Source organism: Numida meleagris, chromosome Z, assembly GCF_002078875.1.
Source record: "Numida meleagris isolate 19003 breed g44 Domestic line chromosome Z, NumMel1.0, whole genome shotgun sequence".
Lineage (NCBI taxonomy): Eukaryota > Metazoa > Chordata > Aves > Galliformes > Numididae > Numida > Numida meleagris.
In genome coordinates this window covers 42,687,696-42,705,623 of record NC_034438.1, presented here as the reverse complement: position 1 = coordinate 42,705,623, position 17,928 = coordinate 42,687,696, and the positions used below count along the sequence as shown (strand labels likewise).

The window sequence follows — 17,928 nt, the reverse complement described above, 5'->3', positions numbered from 1 at the left end:
AAACAAGGGTGAACTGTTTCTAGCTCGCTGGGCCCATGAGACCTTGGGCCACCAAGGAAGAGACGCAACGTGTAAGTGGGCTAGAGACGGAGGGGTGGACTTAACTATGGACGCTATTACACAGGTTATCCATGACTGTGAAACATGTGCCACAATTAAACAAACAAAGAGGATGAAACCTCTCTGGGGGGAAGGGCGATGGCAGAAGTATAAATATGGGGAGGCGTGGCAGGTTGATTATATCACCTTGCCACGAAGCCGCGATGGTAAGCGTTACGTGCTTACCATGGTGGAGGCAACCACTGGGTGGCTCGAAACATTTCCACTACCCCATGCTACCGCCCGAAACACCATATTAGGCCTCGAGAAGCAAGTCCTGTGGCGGCATGGCACTCCAGAAAGGATTGAGTCAGATAATGGGACTCATTTCAGAAATTCCCTTGTGGACAGTTGGGCCAAAGATCATGGCATTGAGTGGATCAATCACATCCCCAATCATGCACCAGGTGCTGGTAAAATCGAGCGGTATAATGGGTTGCTTAAAAACTATGTTGAGAGCAATGGGTGGTGGAACATTTAAGCACTGGGAGAAGCATCTAGCAGAAGCCACCTGGTTGGTCAACACTAGAGGATCAATCAATCGAGCTGGTCCTACCCAGTCTAGCTCCCTACATACTATAGAGGGAGATAAGGTCCCTGTAGTACACGTAAAGAGCATGCTGGGGAAGGCGGTTTGGGTTCTTCCAGCCTCTGGAAAAGGGAAACCTCACTGTGGCACTGTGTTTGCTCAGGGACCTGGGTCCACATGGTGGGTGATGGGGAAAAGCAGGGATGTCCAGTGCGTACCGCAAGGGAATTTGATGCTGGGGGAGTGCAGATAGTGATTCCATGTATATATAGGCATATAACATACGTTACATACGTATCTAATTATTGTTCGTTTGTATATAAATATATGTTAAGCATGATGTAGTGATGTGGAATAAGGGGTGGAATGTTATGGTTTTGTGATTTTTTGTTGTCGGTATTCCACATCATTACATCATGTAAGGTACGGGCAGTTAAAAGAGTTAATTCCCTGATTACTGCAAACTACCTTTTTTGGTGTGGCCCTCTGAGGGGGAGGGGAGGAGGTGCACTCCCCAGGGGTCTTTGCGTTGGAGGGGAGGGGGTGAAGACGCGTGGGGGACGCGGGGTCCGTTCCTTCCTGCCCGGCGGAGAAAGCACGTGGTCCTTCTGCAGTTTACTGTGTAAGATTTCAGCCTGTAAACCCACTATTATAATTCTACTAGCCTCATGTTGATATATTTAGTAAAATTAGTTGTTCCTCCTCAGATTGGTGCCGCTGGTTTTTTTTTTTGTGTTAGATCCGCTTACGAGTCCCCCTCTTCCCTTTGTTTTCCCAGGTTGCGGCTCCGCGGCTTCTCTGCCGCTTTAGCCGCCGGACCCCCCGGGGGCTGGCCCCTACTCGCCGGCAATTTTTTTTTCCTTCCTCTTTTCTCGTTTTTTTTTCTTTCGGGCCTGTCCGCCTTGTCATGGACGCAGACCGTTAGATAATACCGTGACAGAACATAGGAGTCATATGTAGAGTCTGTAATACTTCTGGGATAAATATAGTAAGAATAGCACAAATTCTCTGTTGCTATTTAGGACTCGGGTCACTCCTGTTTGCCAGTATTCCACCTTAGAACACTCAGTTATTCTTCAGCTCTCCCCCTCCTGCCTTCCTTCCCTTACTGGCTGACAATGCTTTAACACCATTTTGTTTTAGAAAAATGCAGATAAAATATTAGTAAGGAAAGCAATACACCCTTCTTTGTCTTCTGTCTTTGAAGGAAGGCATGCCTCATTTTTGGGGCATGTCCCAGCACTAGGCTCTGTAAACAAGCAACTGTTGTGAATTCCCCCCTCCTCAACAGCCTGGAGAAAGCACAGGTACTTTAGCTTTCACTTCTGACTGGAAAAAAATATATAATTATTTTATTTTTTTAACAGAGGAATTCTAAGAGAAGAACAGTGCCTCTCTAGTGCTTTGGTCACAGCAGCAGTCCGCTATATACCTCATGAAGTTGCTCAGGTCATCTGTGAGATCCCTGGATGAGGAGTTCTAAATCAGCAGTACTTACTGCTGCTGTGAGGATAATGTAACAACTGAAGCCTCAGCAGCTGTTGACACCTGCATAACTCCATTTCAGTAAGGTATTCACTTCAAACCTTTACTCTTCCTGCAGTGTTTTAAAACTTCTTGATGAGTTATCCCTAGCTGGATAAGATGTATACGATAGCTCCGAACTTGTCTATTTTGCTGTACCTTTTATGTACTGCAGTTTTCCAAGTACACAACTTGCGGTAGCAGAGCTTAGTGGCTGTTCTGAGTCATGGAAAAGTCATCTCTTTGAAAACAAACAAAAACTAGCCTCGAGTATGTTTGCATCAACTTGGTTTTACTTGTATCATCACTAGCAGGCTTTATTATTATTAAATTCTGACAATAATGAGAGAATAATTTCTGTGAGCACTGTCAAGATAATTGTTGCAGCCATATCCCCTTGGGCTGCAGTTTTTTGAAATTTGTAAAACAAAGTACCCTGAGATTGCTCAGCACTTAGTCCTTCATGAATTGATACTACAAATTTTTCCTTAGGAGCTGATTATCTGCTTGGTTCATTACTTCCTTTCTACGCAGCTCTGGGATGATTTCCTACTAGAGGTTCTGACTTTCTTTCTGGTAAGTCACGAACCTGGTGTACTGGCTGCATGCTAGATTAAATGCCTGTTTGCACATGGGGCAAGAACTGGGGATGTCTTCTTGGCCAAATTACAGTTTGAAAAATGACATTGTACTGTCTTAAATTCCAACCATACATTGAACTGGACATGGCACTTGCCAATTTCTAGCTTAAAATGTAACAATGCAGTGTGCAGACAGCTGAGACTGTGGACTTTCCTTCCCCTCCAGGTGGCTGCACCTCACTGATGGGTAAAGTGATTTCTGTTTACAAAAAAAGCAGCTTTTATAGTTTTTAAATTATTTTAAGATCCTCTGGGAGGAAAAGCATGGCACAGGAATGTAAGCTATTCTGAGTCTTGTTAAGAGAAGGGGACAAAAACCCATAGGAATTAGACCAAAACTAAACTAAAGTCCTGTAAAAACCTCCAGGTGTGAAGAAACACCAGGCCAATAAAATGATCAGTTGTGGTTTTAATTGAAGGATCTGAAGGAAAAAAAAGGCTAGCTGTAATTAAACAGTGGTGATCCCAATAACAGGCCTCACCTTCCAGTTTGCCTACAAGGGCAATAAACTTATCCAAAGCACTGATGGCCTGACAGAAATATTCCTACTCTGCAGGCACAAATCAGTTTTCTGCAAGCTCACTCAGCACTATGTAACGTTTTTCTTTGTAGGATCAAGGAGGTATCTGTTAAACTGAGATCTGCTGGAATTTGTTGAGCTAGAGATGTTAATCAATGTCTGATTAGCTATGCATGCAAACACAGACAGCCCCGCAGCTGCTGGCAGTGGACTTTTAACTCAGCCGAGCACCACTGGTGAGTTTTAAATCCTGTCAGCAGCACTCTGAAGAATCTGTCTGAGATACAGCCAAAATGCAGGCAGCTCATTGGGAATGCTACCAAGTGGAACTTGACTCTCTACTTTCAATACAGAATGTTTTCTTCAATTAAAGGAAAAAAAAAATAGTGATCTGGGATTTGAATAAACTTGCTAGATTTGGAACTGTGAGCTTATGTCATTTTTTCCATGCCCATTTCCTTAGTGAAATGGGTTCCACAATTTAAACTTCTTTTAACTTCTTCAGGAGTTCCATTTTCTTGCAAAAATATAGAAAATGACAACATATCCCTGCGTCCTCCGCTGTCCTCTGTTGGGCTGCTGAGCTCTGTAGCAGCTGCACAGCTCTGGGAGGGGTGGACTGGGGCAGAACAGTGCACAGCATCCTGAACACTGCACACTTGTGTGTGTGCTGGGGCCTAAACAACGTGAAGGTCACGTGTTGCCACCCTGAGGCATCTGTAGAACAGCCATTGTGTTAATTTGACTTCACATGTTTTCAACAGGTTCACAGTGAAGAAACATTCAGCTTACCAGGTTTAGCAGGAAAATGTACTGGTGGAGTTTGAAAATAATTTAAATTAGTGTTGTACAGCTACAGGACTGAATGTGCAAACATCTTTTACTGATACACTTGCCTCAGTCTGCTTGAAATACATTAGCATGTAACTACCCAAAGGAACCTGACTCAAGCATATATTGGATTTAGCTCTGGCTTCCACTTCTGCCAGTGGTGGACAGGATGACCTAACCTGCTTCTCGGCTGCCATCGTTCACAGGCCAGCTATTAGAGTACTCTGCAATAGCCTCATTAATTGGGTTCACAAGGACATGGTGGGCTGCGAATCACAGTTCACATGAACGCCAGTTTGCAGCAGGACTGGCAGAGGCCAGACAAAGCGCCAGCTTTCAGCTGGGCCATATCCTGTCACTGTGAAATCAAGCAAAGGAGCATGACCTTGTGTAGTGAGTATCTGCAAAGGAGAGATGGCATCCTTTTCAGACACCAGTTGGTGAAGCAGAGCTCCTGAGCACTTCAGAGCTATAAATGAAGAAAAAGACTGAGAAAATCAGTCCCACTCAAGTGACAAGATTTTACAGGTGGGACTGAACTTGGCTTCAAGACCACTTAGACAATTAACATGTCTGAGAGCAATTGTTTGGTAGCAGTTCAGAGAGCAAGTGTGGATAACAAATACAGATGTAGAAGAAATTTGGCAAGTTTGTGAGAAGCTGTGCAATTGCATAGACAGTAGGTTAAATGCTATTCATCTGGTCATTGTTTAGCAATATTTATTAACTGTACAAGATGAAAAAAAGAGCTAATGGGCTGAATTGCCTCACATTGCCCTCGCAAAAAAAATGGAGCAGCCTGAGGACTTTCTTGTTTTACGTCTCATCGTGGCCATCAGGGCCCCAAGTTAGAAAGGTGTAGCTGAAGCATGCTTCAGTGTTGCCATGCTATTGACCCACACCCAAAAGGGCTCCTTTTTCAGAGGGAGAAAGGTGGTGAACCTTAGTAAAATACTGCAGAGGATCACCACAGCCAGGTTCCCAGGAAAGGTACCGTAACTTCATGCTGGGCAGATAATCTCAGAATTTGGTCTGAATCAAACTCATTTAGGATAAAAAATTAAAAGGAAAAAATAGTAAGGGGTAATTTGAGGTCAGTGTTTGAAGCAGTGGTAGATTTGTAATGATGCCATAACTTACATCCTTTATAGCTACTGAATCTGACTCGGCATGAGAAACCATGGCCCTGAGAGACAAGGACAACCAGGATCAGGGTAGCAAAGAGCTAAGTCCAGGAGACATTTTTTTCTACAGATAATTCAACATCAGGTTGATAATAGGCTGTTGCAAGATGAATATGTTAAAATATGCCAGAGCAAAGAGAATAATGAGAAATTTCACGCACATGAAAACTCTGGTTCTGAGATTCAGAAAGTGACAGATTTTTTTTTTTTTTTTCCAGGGAGACATTTTATCACAAAAGACTATATCTAGTTTTGGCGGCAGTAAAGACAAATGGTTCTCTAAACAAATTGATACGTCATTTTGGGCCTCAAAAAAAAAATAATTATATGTGTCTTTTCTTTCAGCAAAGAAAATCTTTTGCTCTTTTTTGGGTTGACCCAAAATGTATTTTTAGCTTGCAGCTGCTTGTTTGTCTAAAACAATAGCTGTCTGTGATGGTGGCCATCTCACTCCAGTGAGCTAGATAGAGACACATCTGTGATCATATCCTATAATCCAGTGATTCTGAGACATGTAGTTGCCAGTGGCTATTAGCACAGACTTAATTTAGACAGGCAAGAAGTAGGTAAGCATCACTTGATTGTGGATAAGTGTGCACACATTCTCAGCCCCTGGCAACCATCAGGTAGCTGGCATTTGTTTAGCCCTTGGCAGGAAAATGAATTGCCAAATTGCTCTTTCAGCAGGAAATGTACTCTTAAGAGCTTTTCTGCAGTACAGTTTTCTCTCTTGAAATGGTTTACAATAACTTGAGGCTTGTTCAAAGCCCCTTTCTCTCCTTCAGAACCTGTGGAGAATACACCTACATCATGAAAGCATTCAGGCTGTAGTGGCATTGCAGACTATGTCACTGCGCAGATCTCCTTGCAGGATGCTGGACTTCCTCTGACTGGGGGATCACTCTGGAGGGGAACAGTGTGTTGCACTAGGACTGGAATGATGCAGATTTGATCCCAAAGACAAATGGCAAGGGGCTGGGCCTCAGAGTCTATACTGGTACTTGGGACAGTAAGTAATTCCTTATTATATGGAAGCCTTGCAAGTAGACAGTATTTTTTCAGGAGGAGCCAGAAGGGTACCTAGGAAAACATGGCAAGTGTTATGACATGTCCCATGCCTTTCCAGCATGGACTGATGAACAGCAGCTAAGGGCAGCAGCCATCCCTCAGCCACAGCTTGGACTGGAGCACACTCCTGCTCATGGTGTGGCAGCATGGCAGCCATGTCCCCATAGCCCATTGTGCTGTGCAAACAATGTACAGCAATACTGGTAGGTTGGTTATAAATTAAGCAAATTATATTAAAATTGATTTTGCTTTGTGGGGAAAAGGAAAGTTATGAGGTGTTACAGTTCCAAACATTTTGTTTGCTACTTCCTAGAAGAAAAATATTATGCCAAATAAAAAAAGGTGTTGACCAATCAGACCTTCTGATGCCTGTCCCTTTCTTCAGTAGTTACAGTCAAGTCATGCTGTTTTACTAGGCAGTAAGCCAGTCACCAAGTGGAGAAACCACCAGGCTGAAGTTCTCCTGGAGTATACCAGCAAGGGAACAAAATTACAGCCTTGTAAAACACTGTGACAGTGCTATTATTGTGTCAGTGCTACAGACTTCTTAAAATAGAGTTTTGAATTATTTTTTTAATATTCTCAGAAGCGGGTCAGATAAGCACATCAGAGACGCTGATTAGAGAATTAGTCTTCAGTTCTTCCTCCTCTTCACCAGTCTGCCAGACCAGAGTGCAGACATTTCATGAGGGAGAAGGCTCAGATGGAGGAGGAAGAAGACATTTCACAGAAGAAGCCTGTGCCCAGGTGAGAAGTCCTTGGCATCACCAGTGTGCCAATGGAAAAAAGCAAAATATGCGCACATCAGCCCATTGGTTACCCAAGGACAGCCCTGCAAATGGCACCTAGGTGACCCTGAAATACATCAAGTACCTACTTGTCTCCCAAGTCTGGAGGCAGAGGCAGGATGGCCTATAGTTTTTTGGAATGTAAATCGTCACTAACCTATTTCCTTAACCTTTGGAAAATCTTGGTTGCAAGGGAAGCAAAAAAAAAAAAGAAAAAATCCCAGTCATCATCTTTGGAATCTACACTTGCAGCCATGACTTGTGCTTTTGTAGGCAAGGAAAACAAACTGGGAGCCAGCTGGCATTGAAGTAGAGCAAAAGGCAGATTTAACTTGTCTAATGTTTGTAAATACACTGGAGAGGAAATCTCATTGCATTTAATTCTAGGCTCTGTTTGTTGCCTCCAGTAAATTAAATTTCCAGATGAAATTACCAATGGGCATTTTTTTTTTTGACATCATTACATAAGGAATCCATCTGAGCTTCTAATAAAATAAACCATACACAAGGAAATCTATCACTTTAATAGTTTGAATGCAACTATGGATGATGATAAGGAAAGCTCAGATGCTAAGAATCTCAGCTATCCCATTTAAAAATAAGAGATAATCAAGGCTCACTTGCATTGTCCAAAAAAGGGTAAGACTGAACTAAGAAGTAGAATTTTGTTCAAGGCCTCAATGCAATTTTATATTTTACAGCTCTTTCAGTTCAACACTGTTTAAGCACGGGAACAGTCTAGAGGACTTATAACATTATTTCCATAATTTACATTTATTGTAGCTGCTCGTTAAGTCAAATTGCCAGTACATGAAGTCATGTGGAAAAAAGAGGGATTTGAGACATAACATTTACAGGACACAAACATGAGAAATGAAGATTTTTTTCATCAAACTTTGGTTTCCAGTCAAAGCAAAATTCCAACAGTCATGCAGAGGCGAGTTAAAGGGAGGGAGATTACTATCAATTTGAAAATAATTTTTACATCCAATTTCTTATCAAACTGCAACTCCCTCCAGGCTGGCTCCTGAATACGTGCTTTGCTACTCATACAAAAACAAATAAATAAGAGCACAAGAGTAAGTCACGTATCACTATGTTAACCAGTCTTCTGATAGCTGCCATGGCATTGTTATTCTCAAGTCATAGACATTCAACATCAAAGTTTTCTACAAAAGATGCAAAACACAATGTAATTAAGCAAAAATGACCATTTGATGTTTGAAGGAAATTTCAGTGAGATCTGTTCCAAAACTTTGGTGAGATCCGTTCCTCTCAAAGCAACACGTACACGTGTATGCAATAATACTTTCACCTTGATTCATTCACACTAAATTTGTGCTGTATGCACATTACTTTTCCATCATAATATTTGAATCTTAATATTTCATTAACTAGATCTAAATTTTCCGCTTTACTGCTCAGCCTTCACCTTATTCCATGCTGTTTTCCCTTTCACAGATGAACCACCACCAGTCTGGAGAATAGGCACAGTGGGAATTCTGGCCCTCAGGTCCCCAGACAAGTAGGCAATAAGACTCGTTTATGATCATGGAAGCTTTCCTGAGGGGAAATTGTCCCCAGCCTAGTCAGAAACCTGTCCTCCTCCAGTGCTAGTGCTGAACTGGGAACCTACAAAATGAGCTTCAGCTGCTTATAAAGGGAAAGAACAGAGTGAAGTGATGCTGGAATTGAGGATGAGCAGGAGGAAAGAACTACGGGGACTACACATATATGAGTGTATACACGTGCATGCATTTTCCAGAGGAAGTGAGACTTCTGCAGCTAATGGAGTTAAAATATCAGCAGAATATCCTTGTTGGGAAAAAGCAGCTATAGCAACACCAAGAGAACAACAGCAGCCACTCTCTTCTTTAGCACCTGGGGTGGTGAGTAGTTAGACAATTCTCATGTTCACCTCATTACAGCTCACATAGTTGCAAAACGGCCCTTTCCACTACCTAGTGCATTTTTGTTGTTGTTACTGTTTTGTTTTGTTATTCAATACAGCAGAAGCGTGAGGCAATAACAGCTGCAGGACCAATAGTTAAGTGTGATGGTGAAACTGTTTCTGTGAGTTCCTATCTTTGGCAATAGTGTAGTGCATGGACAGCTACAGCTGTAGGAGTGAAAGACAGTATTTTTCAGGGGAAAGCAGAGGCTACGAATGTAAAGGAGGCGATCTCACTGAGAAGACAGCAGTTGAAAGGAAACTGCAGACTCCTCACCACTCCCACACTCCTGCTCAAGTAGGACTGGAGTTACTGAGGCCCATGAGCTGCAGCAGCTGTAAACCTCAAATTAGATGCACAAAAAGAAATAAAAAACAACGGAGCAAGAAAGTCTGCTTGCCTTCATCTGAACCAAGCAGCATCACACAAACTGTCATTTGATTATTTAGACAGCTAAGGTGGAAGCAGACAGGCATGTCCCAAATGCACTGAGATCTTCAGAGTGTCTTTAGTGTAGGAAGAGCACAGTGGTCTCCTGCCTTCCTCATTTTCAATGTACCTCTTATTTTTTTTTCTAGCCCGCCAAAATTATTCCACCATTTTAGCAAGAGTTTCACACTGCAAGTTCATGAAGTATTCCAACAGTTAGACAACATTTTCCTTGAAAAGTAAAAAAGCTATAATCCTTCCCACTACATTTTTAGTGGATTGACTGATTGAGAATAGGTGTGGGCATTGCACACTGGTGGACATGACAGGATCAGGAAACTCCATTTTTAACCTTAGACTTTCACTGGTCCATTACAGTTAAATCTATTCAGGGATGCAGGTGCATCTGTGTTGCTCTGTGTTATTGTGCAAGAAAAGACACTCATTTACCTAAAGTGATCTGATAAGTGCAAGTATTGCTGAGAGAACTCCCTCACCTTTTACTTCTGAGAGCAGCTCTGCCCTGGGCAGACCTCACAAGCCACTTCCCTGGACCATGTTGCAATTTCTCCACCTGTACAATGAACTCTTTGTGAAGGTCTTCAATGTCTACTGTATCACAGCTAGGTATTTGTAATATTACAGCTGATTTGTAAATGACTCCTTCTTAGACAGCATTTCTTCAGAACATTGATGTATTTTTCCTTTTTATCTCTGGAATGTATAAGCAAAGTGGAATGCAAATTTTAAAAATCCCAAAGAGTAATTTAATTTGCTGCTGAAACACATTAATATTCCTGGACTTTGAACTAGGCGTAATGATAATGGTCATTCCTGAGAGTGGAATTTCTGACAAATTTTTTTCTAGTGTTAAATTTAATTATCTTTGTATTGTGTTAGCCTTAGTGGTACATAAGTAGCTCTTTGTAAGTCTGCATTTATATTAGAAGACTGTAAATATGGAGAGCATTTTGATCTGAGTAACCTACTGCACTGTGATTGTTAGTCAGATGATGGCTGTTATTGGGCAAGCTGAAGAAAGAACCCAAGGCCATGATCTTTTCTGTCACTGAAGAGGTTTATTTCTGTGGTGGTTTTTACACTCCAGGGGCCTGCAAGGAACGAGTAGGAGGCACAGAGAACTGGGGTTACAATGATGGGAGAAATCACTGATAACTATATCTGGTTTTCTAGATCCTGCTGGTGCAGAGACTGAACCACGCAATCATGCTATAGAATGGCTTGGGTTGGAAGTGACCTTAAAGGTTACCTAGCTCCAAGTCAAAGCAGGACTAGATCACTTTGCATACCATTGCCTGAACAAGTGCAGTTACAAGCTACATAGTGTTCCAGTTGCAAAGCCGACTGGAAAAGCACAAGAATTTTTAATAATCTAAAGCTCAAAACGTGTACGCTGACCATTCACTTCACATTTTCTCACCTGGCAAGCTTGAAAGCAAACTGGAATGGTATGTGGTGCCCTTTAACCCACGAGCCTGCTTCTGAAATTTTGAAATAGTACTGATGACACCCTTTTTTGTTATAGGAGATGAACCTGCTACTTTCCTTGCTTAGTGATAAGTAGTGGTGGGTGTTATCCTCTTCCTTAGTTTATCAGTCCACTAAGAACATAGTCTTCATAAGACAGGACAGCTGCTCATTTGCAAGGGACCAAGATACACATTCCAGGTCCAACTATAAGTTACACAAATACACTCCTTGCCATATTTTCAAGTGTCCCTTGAATGCAGTCATGCATGTCAGCTGGAAACAAGTTTATAGGCTGTAGCTTATCTGAAGTAAAAGCTCTGGATTCTGGTTAGGGTTAGAAGTGTACATGCAGGAGAAAACAGAGAGGCATATACACCTGATTTCTTTTTGGGAGTAGAGCTGGTTTAAATGACAGCATGAGGACATATAACCATTAGTGGGCCATAGACCCACTCCAGGGGGGCAATCTGGTCACTCCTTACAGAGAGTGCACTTTCCTCTGGAGGTACCATGTTCCTTCCTTCCAGTGTTGGTATGAATCAGCACAGAGAGCTGGCAAGACAAGACAGATTGCTGTCCATTTTCCTTTGTAAAGCTCAATTAATTATTACCTGTTTCTGTGAAATGTCCTAATGTCCGAATAAGATCAGGACTCCTTCCAGAAAAAATTCAGACTGCAGAGTCTCTGGAGAGGCCCAAAAAAGTGGTGGTGCTCCTCTCTCCCTCTGTGGCAATACACTCCAACCTTTTAAAACCTACACAGTCTGGAAAGAGACATCCTGGAGCCACAGTCTCCACTCCATTGCTCGATATTGTAACAAACATTTTTATGGAGCATTTTTACAAGGGCTTGTTCAGTCTTTCATATTTAAACTTAAGGGACAATTATTCTAGTACTGGTGAGAGTGAATTCTGAGTTGCACACATCATAGCCAAATGCATACAAGATTTTGTATTCCATGAGCATTCAAGTGCTTATTTGAAGTTCTTTTCCTCATCTGCTGTAAGAATTTGCTTTATTTAAGCTCAACTATTCAGTATTTGCAGACAACAGACACCAAGGGTTCACAGACAAGCAGAATTAAATTTGGCTGGAATCTGATCAAATAGTAATGGAGAAAAATATCCACTTGTTTCACAGATCTAACTCATACACAGATTACAAATATGTGAATGCAGAAATATGGATTTAAGAAAAGCCTGTGCACCAACATGTATGCAAAGATTAAATGGTATTTACTTAAAAATGCATTTCTCTCTCCTAAGAGTGCAAATTTCTGTTTTGCTAGATGCCTAAACATACATTACATATAGCCATTGTAGTTAAACAGTTGGGACAAGAGAAGAAAGGAGGAAAAAAAGATCACAGAGAAAAAATGTGGAAGCCAGCGGTTTTTATGAACTAATGTAATTGTTACTATTTTTAAATGGATTTGAAGGTATATATAATCCCTATTCTCAACAATGATCAAAATGAGAATTAACGAGAAGCTGTGCTGAAAAATGAACTGTCTCAGAATACTGTACCTGGAAAGATGAGGAAGTTTATGATACTCATTAGACAAGGTCCTACCTCTTATGCAAATATATACAAAATCTATAGGATTTTACCACACACTTCCCATGAGCTTAATTCCAGTAATGAACAATTTTCAAAATCAGGGAGGAGCTGAGCACTCATTTTATTAATTACCTCCCCATGGCAGCCAGTGGGAAGAAAAGTGCCCACTGAGATGAGACCACTGTACCTCTGAACAGTCACATCTGCAACAAGACGGACACTTTGGTGGCTGCTAGGTTCATCAGTTAGTCAAAGAAAGAGTCGTTTGGAGACAAAAGGCAGAAATCTGATTTTTGCACAGTGAGCAGTATTAGGTCTCATAGATCATATCCAATTCAGTGTGTTAGTGGTGGGAAGCAGTGCAGTATGGTGTAAATTTAGGGAAATCCTTGTGCATGTGAAGAAACTTTAACACCTGTTTAGGTCCAAAGAGGCATGGAAATCCTCTGTTGATGTTAATCTGTTAATCAGACTGGCATTTCTAGAATGAAAAGATCACTGGGCCTTCTTTAGAAGCAATTATGGATTATTAAAAAATTATTTTGAAATTCCTGATCCTTTTTTTTCCCCCCATCATATACTGTTTCTGACTCCTTAGTGTCCAATTTGAAATCTTGATCATATTAATTTTCAGTCTAATAGGATTTAGTTCTTTTAGCTGTACGTGCATCTTGCATGCCCTTATTAGGCATTTAGCACTCAAAGTGAAGCTAATCCTAAATCCTTTGAACTTTCACTCTCCCTTGGATTAAAAGACAATTGTAAGTGAAAATTTGGAATGAGATCTCATTTCTGTATCTGAACACTACCTTTGCATCAATTGTATGGTGAATGGGAAGGAAAAACATACCCAGATATTTCCCTAAAATCCCTGTTGTTCTTCATCTTCTCCACCTTCCTTGGCCATGGCTCCAGTTTTCCCATTCTTCTCAACAAAGACTTAATTTAAATGCTTCTCCAAGGCTGGTGGAAAACATTCAGTTGCTTTACCAATTATTTCAATGGATCAAGCATAAAGATTGGAAAGAACACAGACTCCTTTTTTTCTTCTAATACATATAATTATGTAGAGGCTGCATAACTGTTATCTGATTAGTTGTGTCACCGGTGCATTTTCAAGTATTTTAAAGCCAGTTTTAATTTTGTAGGATTGCCAAAGCATGCTTTTATTTAGATCGTCAGGGGACTTGCATTCTCTTTTTAAAGCCTCAAGCGCCTGAACTACGGAATCACATGTTTGTTTAGAAACTAGTGTCTGGACTCCCTGACTGAAGCTTGAAAACTGAAATGCAGCCCTAGGCATCAAAGACAGAAAGAAGAATATTAAGAATGTGTCTTGAATTAATACAAATGTTTTAACTGTGGATTTAAGGCAGTTTCATTAATTTTGAGATTTGATCTGTTATGATTTAATACTCAGTGTTGGCAGAAGACATCCTTTATGTTCTAATCTCCTATTATACAGTCCTCAGCAATTTTAGTAAAGCTCTTCAGTCTAAACATTGCTTTTAGTGTCTTTTCTGATAATATTAAGAATTTGTAATTCTTTGCATCTTCTCAAGGCTTCTTCACATGAGGCACCGAACGCAGTAGGGCCCTGAATGGTGACCTGCTAACTCCTAGCCACATAAGCAGTAGAAACTATAGGTATTAAACACTTGTGAAAAGGTGGTGTATTAAAATACATGTATTTCAGAGTACACTGTTAATCCAATGCAGGGAAAATTTGCAAAAGGAAAATATTAAAAAGCAAGATGAGTAAATATAATATTGCACTTAGCTGCCTGACCTCAAGCCATCTTACTTAGCAAGTCTGCACTGGAGAAACAGTGATATCAGACTCAGTGTGCCAGCAGCTCCCAGCATCATCCATGGAATGCAAAGCTGTGAAGGTTACAGAGGTACTAAATTGGGTTTATTAAACTGTTGCAGACTATTTGTACAGGATTCTCAGGGGAAAATAAAATCTAGTATCTAATGTCACAATGGATGCACTGCTTGCACAACATAAATTAGCAAATTTGGAGATTATTTTTGTTTATCATTCATACATCAGACTCATTTCAGCAGTTCCCTGCAGCATCAACAGCTGGCTCTGCTTTTGTCTCTCCTGTGACGATGTGCCTCAGCAGTAGATGCAGAAACTGTATGCATCTTTTTGCTTAGCCAGTAATCGCTTACATATGGGGAGACGAACCAGTTTTATTTACCTTATTTTCATTAAAATAAAATTTTTGATGCTCAAAAAATACATTCCTGAATGTCATTCAAGAAGCAGCAAGTGCTTCAGACTGTTGGCTTGCCAGTGATGTTTAAAGTCCACCAATCTATCTTCTTCGGGAGGTTCGGTGCAAATTTTGCTTCCATATGTATGGCTACTGGAAAGGGCATCTGGTTAATATTCTATGCAGAACATTACCTTTAAAAGAAAATGAGCTGTCTACAGCCATGCTTCACTGTCAGTATAGATCTGAGCCCAAGTCCTGATGTATAGTCCCAGCTACATTTCCAGGTGGCCCTGAGTATGTTGCATGAACATATTCCCATGTTAAAAGGGATGTTTCTTTTTAATGATAATGTAAGTGATACATTAAAAAACCATCTGCCCATGAGTATCATCGAAATAGGAGGATTCGTTTGAGCCTGTAATGAAGAGGTGGCACACCAGGTTTGTGAGATTTAACACACCGTCATAATAGTAAGTTGAGAACCTTCGGAGTAAAAACAAGGCTGCCTAACCTTTCCACACCCCTGAACCAGTCAGGAAGATTTCGGAGCTGTGGGTATAAAATGCAGATAGGAAAGAGCCAGGGAAGAAGGGAATCGTATGTCAAGAGATTAACTAATTAGAAAAATATCAGAAGCAAAGACACACATGTCAGTATTATTTTCAGAAAAAGGATTTCATTGAAGTATTTTTTTTTAATAAATGGAAAATACTTCAAGCCATGCTTAAAAGCATAACCATATGGGACAAGAGAGAGCAACAGCTGCAGTCAAATATTTTCTTAAGAAATGAACATTCATACTCACTCTGTGCTATATCAAAATAACATTTCTGTATATCAGCTTAGTTCACAAATGCTTTTGAAAGGGAGTCATTGTTTGTCCTTTCTAAAGCCATTTTTAGCTGGAGCCATCATTGCTCACTCTTCCCTGGTGACGCACAGTATGCTGGATCCTCATAAGCACAGTAAAATATCCCTTTTCTGGCAGTAAAGAGGGTACTGACTCCTCAATATTGCCTGAGCAAAGAGAAAGCTCTACCCACATTATTTCAATATTTATCCATCCCTGAAATAAACATTCAACTATAACATTATAAAAATAAAATGTTCAAGATCTTGCTCATAAATACTTGATTTATGGCTTTGAAAATATAAGTTGGAGTGTCAAACTGAAATATGTCCTGCACTTACAACCACATATTATACAGCACCATAAATTTACTGGACAAGTAACAAATACAGATATTTCCCCTGTCCCAAGGAATTTATATTTAAATCAGGAATGACAAACAGAAGGCATGGCAGAGGACAATAGTTCAAAAGAAGAATGATGAGAAAAGAGTAAACATTGTCTAAAGTGATGGGCTTAAAGGGGAGAGGAGAAAAAAAAAGGTCTCCTTTTACGTAGATGTAGGAAGGAGAGTCTTAATGTTAAACTGATGTCTGTTCCCTGGAGAAGGACAAAATGCAGCTCTGGGGGTCTTTGTTTACACGCTTACTGATAAAGTCTCTTGCTGAGTTTTGAAGGTTTGGTTGGAACTTGTCTATGTTTTGATTGCTAATAGATTATTATTCTAAGTCCACATTCAGAGGGACAAGAATTTACAAGTTATAGCTTTTAGCTTACTAATGGAGTTAAAAAGCTCAGTCAGAGGTGGCAGAGGGTTTTGTTTTGCTCTGCATTCCCGAAGTGAAGTGCCAAGAATGGGGAGGTGCCATGATCATGGTGCAGACCTGACTTCAGAACATGTATAGACAGAGTCAACAGTATCTGTGTGAAGCGGCTATGTGGGAACCTAGCTGGTGGCAGCCACCCAAAGCTAATCTCATTGCAATTTCCAGCTAGCAGAAGCAGGGCTGATATCACAGACGCTGTTGTATTGCGGAGTGGGACTTAGTGAAGAGGTGCAGGTAGACCTCAGTGGATCTTCAGAGTGGCCATTTTCATGGGTCTGCTGTCAAGGGTTAAAGAGTGGGATTTGAGTGAGGTAATGAATGAAACTTGTGGCGGGATGTGTATTCAGGACCTCAGAAAGCTGGGCACTAAATGTTGGAAGCTCCAGGCTGACCCAGCTCTAGGTGTAGTGTTTTGAGGGAGACAGTATATATGAGCTAGAAGCATGGGGAGTTATCCAAATTCTCTTTGTTGATTTCTCATCCCTCTACAGTATACATGAATTTCCTGCTCTTAATAAATGCTTGGGACTGGTAAAAAGCCAGAGCTGTTCCACTACACCACAGCACTGGTGTTATAGCTGAGATACCTCATGGGAGACATAGTTCAAATGCAGCAATAAAAGACTAGATCCAGTTGCTTTGACACAGAAGCCTACTACGCTTTAAGGTGCCCTCATACACTTAAAACCCTTGCAAAAGACTTACGGGAGCCATGTGGTCATCTGGGACAGCAACTGGAGGCAAGATGGGATACCCAATAACATCTAAAATAACACTAGGCAATGATGTTTAGGTAACTGAATCCCTTCCATGGTGCCAAAGAAAACAGGGGTAAAACAAAAAAATGTGTTAATATATGGAATTGGACTGATTCTTTATCTCAGCCATTTTCTCCTGATTATCCTGAAACAGTGATAAATTTAGATGAAATCTCAAGCTGCAAAATATCCTGTTCATCTCCTGATAGCTAGAGACTGAATTGAACTGTTTGGAAGGGTCTCTTGCCACATCATTCCCATCTCAGCCTTGGGCTGGTATAGGTAAAACCAGCCTCACTTCGTTGGCCTTCAGCACTTAGTAGAGTAGTTTAGCAACAATGAGGATATCAAGTTGCCAGAGCTGTACAGACAGTAGTGCCATGGAAACTGCCTACAGGAAAGCAGCTGAGCTTCCAAATTGGCTGGAATATGTAACATACATTTCATTATTTTCATTAAACTTTAGTTGCTCACATTTTAACAAATTACCAAGTCCATACAACACTGCTGTCTATACATACTATGTTAGTTACATGTTAAAACCATTATGTATTTTGTGGGAAAATTTAATCTAATTTTGAAAGTTAAGCAAGATATAAAACACTAATATTGAAACAATTTTTGTTTTTAGTACTACCACAGTAATC

General features: G+C 40.7%; 1 protein-coding gene and 1 long non-coding RNA gene across 2 annotated transcripts in view; one reads left to right on the top strand and one right to left on the bottom strand.

Moving 5' to 3' along the window:
• Positions 1 to 17,928, bottom strand: part of ERCC6L2 (ERCC excision repair 6 like 2) — a 135,606-nt gene that overhangs the window by 33,510 nt on the left and 84,168 nt on the right. The gene's annotated exons all lie outside the window — the stretch shown is intronic.
• Positions 1,091 to 3,716, top strand: LOC110389302. Its single transcript, XR_002433113.1, has 4 exons — positions 1,091 to 1,250; positions 1,996 to 2,199; positions 2,645 to 2,728; positions 3,407 to 3,716. It is a non-coding gene; the product is annotated as an uncharacterized LOC110389302 (long non-coding RNA).